The sequence below is a fragment of the Corylus avellana genome, chromosome ca11 (assembly GCF_901000735.1).
Source record: "Corylus avellana chromosome ca11, CavTom2PMs-1.0".
Taxonomy (NCBI): Eukaryota; Viridiplantae; Streptophyta; class Magnoliopsida; order Fagales; family Betulaceae; genus Corylus; species Corylus avellana.
The window spans coordinates 15,095,596-15,106,635 of NC_081551.1; the positions used below are offsets into that span (position 1 = coordinate 15,095,596).

General features: G+C 37.1%; 1 pseudogene; it reads right to left on the reverse strand.

Moving 5' to 3' along the window:
* Positions 1-3,111: 3,111 nt before the first annotated feature.
* LOC132166155 (protein SRG1-like) lies at positions 3,112-9,934 on the reverse strand (annotated as a pseudogene).
* Between the last annotated feature and the right edge of the window lie 1,106 nt (positions 9,935-11,040).

An 11,040-nucleotide genomic window follows, 5' to 3' on the forward strand; every position in this document is an offset into this window, starting at 1 on the left:
ATTATAGTGATTAAACTTATAAGTGAGAGGAGAGATTGGTAAGTATAAACGTGTGAGTACTGTTAAAAGATATTGAGTTCCACATTAGAAATATGTCGCTAATATGAGTGGTTAATATAAAATAGTGAAACTCAAATTCATTAAGCTTTAGATTGGTTGGGAAGTGTCCCACTAATGAGAAATGTTGATTTCATTGTATATAAAATAATTAAATAATTAAAAAAAGCAAAAGTTTTGTGCGGGCCTTGTCCAATTGTGAAATACAGGTGATTGCTAATCTTATTATTAAAACATCTACACCGGTGCAACAGGGTTTCTAGTGTGCCGCCTAGCTAGGATAAAGCAAAAACTTCATCAAGAAAACTTTTGCAATTAAAAAAATTATCAATTTAGCCCATTAGTCAATCCAATCTCGCTAGCAATACAACAGTTTCATTAGGATTTTAGAGAAAATCCTAATGGAGGCCGTGAAAATTATCAAAATACTCCTAATTTTTGTTTTGTTTTGTTTTTTGTTTTTTTAAAAAATTGTTTTGATTTTTTTTAAAAAGTTGTTTTGATTTTTTTTTTCCTAAAAAAAATTAATTTTAATTTTTAATTAAGGGTAAATTTGAAATTTTATAAAAATTTCAGGGGTATAAAGGTTATTTCACCATTTTGCCAACCAAACCCCAACAGGACAGGTAACATTACAAAAAATTAAAAGTTAGATACATTAAATTGATAGTTTTATATATATATATAAAAGTTTTTTTTTCTATATATGGCTTAATAGTACTTGTTGATGTGGCATTGCATTTGTGTATTCATAACAAGTCAAATGAGACATGTGACATATGAAAAATGGTTAACTTTTCTTGGTAAATGATATAGCGCCCTGTTTTAAATTTAGGCCAAATCTAAGGACTATATTCTTGAAATTGAAAAAAAAAAAAAAAAAAAAATCACTAAATTAACCTCCATAAAAACCAAAGGGCTAAATATAATTTTTCTTATATTATTATTATTATTATTTTTTGTACGTGGGACTAGAACTAGAGATTAGAATCTTTAGAGCATTCCCAGCAACTTCTTCGTCATTTTCTCTACATTTAAGGATCCAAACTACTTTTTGCTTCCCTATGTCAAAATACACCCCAATAGCTTCCCTTAACCATTCCCTATTTTATTAAAATATTTGTTTTTTTTTTTAAAATTATATTATATATATGAGAGGAGAGAGGAGAGAGAATTGTAAGAAGAAAGAGGAGAGAGGAGAGAGTAGAGAAGAGAGAGAAAGTTTTTTTGTTTTTTTTTTTAATAATTATAAGGATTGCAATAGCGGAACCCTATACTTTGGGTTCCACGGTAGCCATCCTCATGGTTGAGGCTTATTTAAGAAATCTGCTGTGGAACTTTTTTTTGTGATTTTTTAGACATATTTCTTACACATAGAGATAAGGGAGTCTGCTAAGAATGCTCTTATATGGAGATAGAATATGCTTTTAAGTTATATATAATTATAATTAAATAACGATATTGTGGAGAAACAAATCACAACATAAAGTAGAGTTAAATCTCAAAAGAAAAAGAATCATATCTAATAATAAATTTGGAAACAATAAATATATGAAAATAATTACTTTATTATTAATCTGATTAAAATACACGTACCGGCAACAACTTTTCTTCGTGCTATTTTACTAGATAAACAAACTTGTCTCTCACCAAAAAAGATTGAATAAACAAACAAATAAACAGGCAGCTAGCCAAGGAGCAATCAAGCAAGAGATCGATGAATGTTAAACTTTTCATTGCAAAAGTTGAAGAAATCATAACCTGGAAGCATCCTGATGAGCTTAGAGCTGATCTGAGTTTCTGGAGTTCGTTCTCCACTTGCTCAGCATCATGTGATGAAGATGGGAGGAATAAGCTGATATTGATAATGGGAATCGAACCCAACGGTGGAGAAGCCTCTACAGAGCCAAAGGTGGCATCTTTAACGATGTACTCTTGTGGAGGTTCGCTGCCATTGATGGACATTTCTTGCACGCTTTTCGGCAGATCAGAAGCCGCCGTAGCAGAAAGATCAGCAGCCATGCTGCAGCCGTACTGCTAAATACAACAAGTAGAGAATATATATATATATGTCATCAGGCTTTGAAAAGTAAAACCAAGAAGGCATGGTCCCCTTTGTGTCCCCAATAACGGGAAGGACCCATGTGCCTTTACAACTTTTCAATTATTTAATGAGTAGGCAGATGACTAATTGACGGTTTTTAAAGTATTGAGTAAGCGTAAAGGATTATACAAATCCCATTTGAAGATTCAACATGCTAGGATTAAGTAACTTATGCACTTATTATCCTCGATGAAATTTGGTTGCTCGATGATACGGATATAAAATATCTGGTGCCATTCATTTTTTCCCCCCTCCCTTCTATATGTATCTTTAAATGCTATCATTTGTGAGGCAAACTAAAAATAAAATATTTGTACATCTAGTTGCATAGGAATTTAAGCATTTTCAGAATATCTATTATTTACCTATTATCATTAAATATATTATATTAATGTTGATTAGGATTGCTATTGTTTTGAACTTTTTGGAGCTGTGTTGTGGTAGCAACTTGATCTGTGTTCAGCTGAATGCCTGTTAGGGTGTAAATTTATCCGTACTTTGTAGATGCATAAAAGAATGGTTTCTTTAATCAATATGCTGAAGATGGTCGCTCGTGTTGCAGTTATGATTATTATGACGTGAAATATAGATCAATGGATGCACTAGTATGAAGTGATTTGATTCAAGGACAGGAAAGGTTAAAATAGAATGAGGGTTGGGGCAGCTAGAGACAACATTGTGGCCTGTAATGTGAAGGAAGATATGGCCGTTGATGGAGCTGAATTTTTGGTGGTTTCTCCATGAGAAATGCTAGGTGCTCTCCTAGTGTTCTTCTAGGAGAGCACCTAGCATTTTCCTCTCTTGATTTAGGTTTTGATTTTTTGGAAGCAGGTTAATGTATCAATTGTTAGAGTAATAGTTATGGTGTAATTTGAGAAAGAGTGACATGATGGTGTGATTTGAGAAAGAGTGACATGTCTCTTGTTCCCATCTTCATGTGAATTCTGATACGAATGAATAAATTCTTCTTATTTTTGGTACCATAATTGTTGGAAATACAAAAACTAACCTGTATACAAAGATAAAAGAGAAACGAAAAAGAAACAAACAAAAAATCTTCCTCAACATTTTCCACAGATGCTCAAGGATTTGGTCACGTTTCCTCAGATCAACTGCCATCAAGCTGTTGCCATTATTATGTCCATTAAAATCCAATGCAATCATCTTTAGGTACAAAACACAAGAAATTAGGACAACACAAACTAAATCTTAGCTGCATCAATTGGTCTCTTCCCTTGCTGGTAGTACTGGAAATAGATAGCAGCATAATTTTTCATCTTCCTGTATAATCTTGGGCTTGACTCATTCACTAGCCCATCAACCGGTTCAATCTCATTTTCTGGTTCTGGAATGCAGAACACAGCCAAAGAAATCCTCTCCCTTTCTGAGTTTGTCACCACTCTGTGTACTGGGCTCTTGAATATTCCGTTACTCATTATCTGTGTATCATACAGAGCCAGTTACAGCAAGCAAACCATTTATATTGAAACCTCCCCTTTTTCCAACAAAATATTTATTTCCTAAGGCAGTGTAGTTGACTATTGTGAATCGAGCAATGATTCTTTACAAGTGAACATGCTGCTGCTAGTTGGTACCAGCTAAAACAATGGGCATTGGCATATCAAACCTGAAAGCTACCCTAATTTATGTTAGGGTTCGTTTGAGTTTGCAATTTCAAATCGCGTGATTTGAAAATTTGATTTTTAAAAACGTAATTAAACATTTAGTAAAATTGCAATTTAACCTTTAAAATAGTTCATTTTTAAAAACACACTAGTTTAAAAAAATGCAAATATTTCTATTTTTCCAAATCGCAATTTTAACTTGCGAAATCACAGTGCTAAACGCACTCTTAATGAAGTCTAGCTTAATAGAATTTCTAGAATGTGGGCACTGTTTAGTCCACTCTGGAGCATGATGAATATGACACAATCTGAGCCATAATGGTTACCTCTGCTTGATCACCAACATTAATGAGAAGGGCCTCAGGAATGATTGGAACTTTAAACCACTGATTGTCTTTCTGGAACTGAAGGCCTTCCACTTCTTTGTCTTGCAAGAGAATAGTGATTCCTGATCCATCTGCATGTGGTTTGATCCCAAGAACAAGATCTGGCCTTGGACATTTTGGATAGTAGTTGAATTTTGCAGTCATTTTTGCTCGTTTTCCATAGTGCTCCAAAAAGCAGTCATCCTCTAAGTTCAGTGACCTTGCCATGCCCTTAAGGACTACTTCAGTTACTTTTCCCAACTTGATGGTATAATCATCTAGAATATCCCTGCAGTGTTTGTGAACAATTAAATCAGATTATTTCTCATGCATCTAAAGTAATGAAATAATCAAGTTTACCATTTCATATTAGCTTAAGCGTTTCAAATAAATGATGATTTAACAATCCTCTCGAATGGCCGGTTGCCGACACTTCTGAGATGCTGCCTCTGCAAAGGTATCAGGTTCTTTGACAGATACGATAGAAGAAAGAAAAACATGGTATCAGACAAAATGTCCGGAGTTCGAATCTTGTCTCTATTATTCACCTTCAATTTCAATCGAGAAGTTTTCAAAACTTTAGGATTGAAGCTAGAGCAGGCAGAGGAGTGTTAGGTGTGACTTACCACCCATCACACGTGGGCCCCACTAGTTCTCTACTCCTTTTGGGTTTAGGAGACTTTTGTCCAAGTTTGATTTGAAGTCCTTCTCCTATGTGTAATTGGACTCCTTGTTTGATTTATAGTAGGAGTTCTAGACCAACATGTAAAAGGAGAGTTAAAGCTTCTATATAAGGAACAAAGCACAAGGTGAATTTGTGTGTGTGCCAAAAACGTGAAGCACCGAAGGGAGGAGAAAAAGAGAGAATTTAAGAGGAGGTACAAGGGCAGCAACGGTGTTTTCTTCTTGGTGGTTTTTGGGGAAGCAAAAAACAAGTGATTAGAAGAAAAAGGGTATTGCAGAGTAAGAGAAGAAAATAGAGATCAGCCGCCATCCGTTCCAGCAAAAGAAGAGTTTGTACATCTGTCTTTTGTATTCTATTTTAGGAATAATCTCTCTTGTGTGATAGTGAGATTTGGGTGTATTGGGGCTTTGGGATCTGAGTGATTTTCTTTCTACTATTTTTGTACTCCATCTTTTGATAGTGGATTTTCTCTGGGTCGTCTTCGCCAGTGGATGTAGGCTTGTTAAGCCGAACCACTTAAATCTTTGTGTCGTGCGTAATTGCCTAATCTTTGTTATTCCGCATTCTTCTTATTTTTGCATCTCACGGGTCTTTGGAAATAGGATTAATTTCCTAACAACTGGTATCAGAGTTGTTGGTTCGAGTGGGAGCGATGGCAAGTGACGAAGGAAAGATGGGAATTGAGAAATTCGACGGTAAAGATTTTGGGTTTTGGAAGGTACAGATTGAAGATATTCTTTATGGGAAGGATCTTCATCAACCTTTTTTGGAAGAACAACCCGACGACATGGATGATAGCGAGTGGGCTCTTCTTGATCGTAAAGCCCTGGCAGTTATCAGGTTATCATTGTCAAAATCAGTTGCGCACAACGTTGTAAAGGAGAAGACTATAGCAGGTCTAATGGCGGCCTTGTCAAGCATGTATGAGAAGCCGTCGGCTAACAACAAGGTGCATCTGATGAAGAAATTGTTCAACCTAAAGATGGCGGAAGGAGCTTCGGTGGCACATCATCTCAATGAGTTCAACACCATCATAAATCAATTATCCTCAGTGGAAATTAATTTTGATGATGAGGTTCGCGCGTTGATCGTCTTGGCATCTTTGCCCAATAGTTGGGAAGCAGTGAGGATGGCTGTGAGTAACTCTGTAGGAAAGAGTAAACTAAGCTATGAAGACGTCAGGGATTTGATTCTCAGTGAAGAGGTTCGTAGAAAAGATGTGGGTGAAGCCACTTGTTCTGGTGCTGCTTTAAACCTCGAGACTCGGGGCAGAGGACAAGATAGAAACTCTGGTCAAGGCAGATCAAATTCCAGAAAAGGGAGAAGCAAATTCAGATTCGGCCAACAACCTGAGTGTTGGAACTGTGGCAAGACTGGCCACTACAAAAAGAATTGCAGGGAACTGCGGAAGGAGACTGAGAATGATTATGCAAACATAGTGACAGAAGAAGTATATGATGCCCTACTTCTTTCTGTTGATAGTCCCCTTGATTCTTGGGTCTTAGACTCAGGAGTATCTTTTCATACGACAGCGATCCGTGAAATTCTCGAGAACTATGTTGGTGGAGATTTCGGGAAGGTGTATTTGGCTGACGGAACGGCGCTGGATGTTGTGGGCTTAGGCGATGTTCGCATTAGAGTTCATAATGACTCGGTATGGAAGCTACAGAAGGTCAGGCATGTTCCGGAGCTGAAGAAGAATCTGATTTCAGTGGGACAACTTGATGAGGAAGGGCATTCAATTTATTTCCACGGTGGAAAGTGGAAGGTCAGCAAGGGAGCTAGGATTTTGGCTCGTGGTCATAAGACGGGTACTCTTTATATGACCATGAACAACAAGGATACAGATGCTGTTGTAAATACGACTGCTGACTCAAAACTATGGCACCTAAGGCTTGGGCACATGAACGAGAAAGAGATGAAGGTACTTATGTCAAAAGGGAAACTACCGAGGTTAAAGTCAGTTGAGTCTGATTTGTGTGAAGGCTGCATCCTAGGGAAGCAGAAGAAGGTGAGTTTTGCGGAAGTTGGCAAAGCACCTAAGCTTGGAAAGCTGGAGCTGGTACACACGGATTTGTGGGTCCCGCACCAGTGGCATCTCTTGGAGGCTCGCAGTATTACATCACATTTATTGATGACTCAAGCAGGAAGGTATGGGTTTATTCCTTGGAAAGTAAATCTGATGTATTTGAGACTTTTAAGAAATGGAAGGCCATGGTTGAGACTGAAACGGGCTTGAAGCTCAAGCATTTGAGATCAGACAATGGAAGAGAATACGAAGACAGGGGGTTTAAACAGTTTTGTGCAGTGAATGGGATTAGAATGGAGAAAACTATCCCGGGAATGCCGCAGCAGAATGGCGTGGCTGAGTGCATGAACAAGACTCTCAATGAGCGTGCTAAGAGTATGAGATTGCATGATGGGTTACCAAAAATTTTCTGGGCTGATGCAGTGAGCACTGCTGCATATCTGATAAATAGGGGGTCTTCCGTTCCCCTAAGCCATAGACTACCGGAAGAAGTCTGGAGTGGAAAAGAGGTAAATCTTTCACATCTGAAAGTTTTTGGTTGTGCTTCGTATGTCCATGTTGAGTCTAATGCTATGAGTAAACTAGATGGTAAATCTAGTAAGTGTTTCTTCATTGGATATGGAGATGAGGCCTTTGGTTATCGATTTTGGGATGATCAAAATCGAAAGATCATTAGAAGTCGGAATGTGACTTTTATTGAGTGTGCTATGTACAAGGATGGGTCAAGTGCAAAACCTGAAGTTACAGAGCATGAACCGAAGAAGTCTGAGTTTGTTAACTTAGATGAGCTTTCTGAAAGTACAGTGCAGAAAGAGAAACAATTCGTGAAGGTGGAGCTTGATGAACAGTGTTCACTCACGGATGAATGTGATGACAGAGAATCTTCAAAAGACTTACAACACCGGGACAAGTCTTATTCTTTAGCAAGAGGCAAAGAGAAATTTGATCGAAAAGCAACAAAGAGGTATGGCTTTGAGGATACAGTTTCTTTTGCTCTAACAGCTTTTAGTGGAGATTCATCGTCTGTTCAGAATGGTACGCTGAAAGAGGTGGAGTCACTACGGAGAGATAAAGCTTGGGAATCGGCAAAATTACCCAAGGGAAATAAGGCTAAAGGGTGCAGATGGGTCTACAGGAAGAAAGAGTCATCGGAGAAAACTGTACGGTCGACGGGGCTGATAGGGAGGCATGGTGTAATGTCTAAATCAAGTCCTATACTCAAGTTCAAGAGGCGCTTGGACTCGAGGGACACTTGTAGAGTGTGATTGCCCTTGGGGGCTGAGGCAGAGACATCTGGAGGAGACACGTTTTGGTAGACTTGATGGGATTCAAGTCAAGGTGGAGATTGTTAGGTGTGACTTGCCACCCATCACACGTGGGCCCCACTAGTTCTCTACTCCTTTTGGGTTTAGGAGACTTTTGTCCAAGTTTGATTTGGAGTCCTTCTCCTATGTGTAATTGGACTCCTTGTTTGATTTATAGTAGGAGTCCTAGACCAACATGTAAAAGGAGAGTTAAAGCTTCTATATAAGGAACAAAGCACAAGGTGAATTTGTGTGTGTGCCAAAAACGTGAAGCACCGAAGGGAGGAGAAAAAGAGAGAATTTAAGAGGAGGTACAAGGGCAGCAACGGTGTTTTCTTCTTGGTGGTTTTTGGAGAAGCCAAAAACAAGTGATTAGAAGAAAAAAGGTATTGCAGAGTAAGAGAAGAAAATAGAGATCAGCCGCCATCCGTTCCAGCAAAAGAAGAGTTTATACATCTGTCTTTTGTATCATATTTTAGGAATAATCTCTCTTGTGTGATAGTGAGATTTGGGTGTATTGAGGCTTTGGGATCTGAGTGATTTTCTTTCTACTATTTTTGTACTCCATCTTTTGATAGTGGATTTTCTCTGGGTCGTCTCCGCCAGTGGATGTAGACTTGTTAAGCCGAACCACTTAAATCTTTGTGTCGTACGTAATTGCCTAATCTTTGTTATTCCGCATTCTTCTTAGTTTTGCATCTCACGGGTCTTGGGAAATAGGATTAATTTCCTAACAAGGAGCATGAACACTAATAGCAGGGATGGTAATTCTCATCTGTTTAATCACTTTTTATGCCTTCTAATGTACTTTTCTGAAGTTGGAATTTTTTTTCTCTCCGTGTGTACATATGCTTAAACAGAACTTGAATGACTGAAGCCGATTTATACTTCACCACAACTAACATGAACATCAATATGCATTTAAATAACTGATAATCTCCTAAAATTGTTCTTCTTCTTGTTTAAAATTGTTCTTCTTCTTGTTTTTTTGCAGATAATAAGTTAATGGGGATACCTAAAATCTTCTGGAGATTCAGGCCAAAACTTGAGCCTTGTGGCTTTACAGTAAGATACAATCGGTCAGTCCAATCAAGCATCTGTTGCTCAGAGAGGATTATGTCATTTCCATACCCTTCAATGCCATCAACTTCTCTCGAGTATTTTCTCTTCACTGCCATTGGAAGATGGAAAAATTGCTTCGTAGCTTCACGAACTTTGTCTAGAAATGAATGTGTCATACCATGGTTTATTGCCTGAAACACCTCAGACAATCGTTAGAGCATGCATGTTCAGTAAATTCCCAGGAAAATCAAGATCCATGAAGTAGATTTAGAAGTTTGGTTTGAGGATAGATCTAGATAATACCTGGCAGCAGCCCCATGAGCTTAGAGCTGATCGAAGTTTCAGGAGCTCTTCTGTGCTGGTTGAGAAAGATGAGAGCAAAGCAAGATCGACGACCGGAATCTGGACCAGTGGAACATCTAGGACTCCACCGTCGCCACCCTTGTGAATATACTTTTCTGGAAGTTGGTCGCCATTGATGACCAGCTCTTGGACAGCTTTGGGTGGCAACTCTTTCTTGGCAGATTCGGCCATGCTTGCTTGTATGAAGCACTCTGTATATGGATATGGAGGTATATAATCTTCAGGGTTGGTTGACTTATAGAGCATGTATTCCAACGAGAAAAAGGTTTTGTTTTTTGTTTAGTCAAAGGATAAGAACAAGGAAAATTTGACTTCGTACACGTGTGAGAAGGTATACTGAAGACTATGCAATTTCAAGGCAAGCGGCCCTTATAAATTCCTAATTTTCGAGTTCAGCCATATATATTAAAAAAAAAAAAAAAAACTGTGATTGAATAATATAATATAAATAAAATAATTAAATATTTTATTTTTTATTAGGTTAAACTCTTTAAGATAAGAAAAATACTTGAGGTATTACAATTTTGACTATAATTTCTTATAAATTGAGGTAACGGTCTATAATTGAAAAAATGATTAAAAGTATATCATTGACAAATCAAACTTTTTGCTTAATTATTTTATTAATTATGAAATTTCATGTCAATTTGGTGTGATATCTTGTTTTTGGTTTATTTATTATTATTATTATTATTATTATTATTATTATTATTATTTTAGGTTACATATTATTTTATTAATTTTTTAATCGGACATGGCACTAAAAACACAAGTATCAGTCCAAGTGTTGGATTGAAAACATAGGTAGTCGTTCACGTGTAAGGGGTACGTGGAGCTCCGTCAAAAATTTTAATAGAATCGTGACGGAAGTACCAGGTGAGTTTATTTATGACATTTTTGAAAACCTAGCTATTTGATTTTGGCACAAAACACATGATTTAACCCTAAAATTAATGCCACTTCAATTTCTTTGTGCCCTCCATTGAGAGGATGACACATTAACATAAAACAACAAAAGTAAGTCGTAAAACCACCAAATATTATCAAAAGAGAAAGATAAATATAAATATTTATTGTTTTTATAACACTCACTTTTGTTCTTTTATGCTAATGTGCCATTCTCTAAAATTAATTTGTGCCAAATCCCTATAAATGTTATTCTCGTCTATCGGTTTACATCTTAACACCCACTTTCATGGCTTAATCCATTGTCTTATACATACAAACCACAATTAATACATAAATTAAGTCCCAAACTAGAATATCCATCTTCCTTCCATGCCGGAAGTATTAGTTATTAACTGGAAATTGAGGATTTAAATGAAAACTTTAAATTCGGACAGTTTCAAGTGCAATCTTGCCTTTCTGAAAGCACTCATAGTTGATAGCGCCATAATTCGTAACATTTCTATATAATCTTGGCCTCTTCTCATCAATCAAGCACTC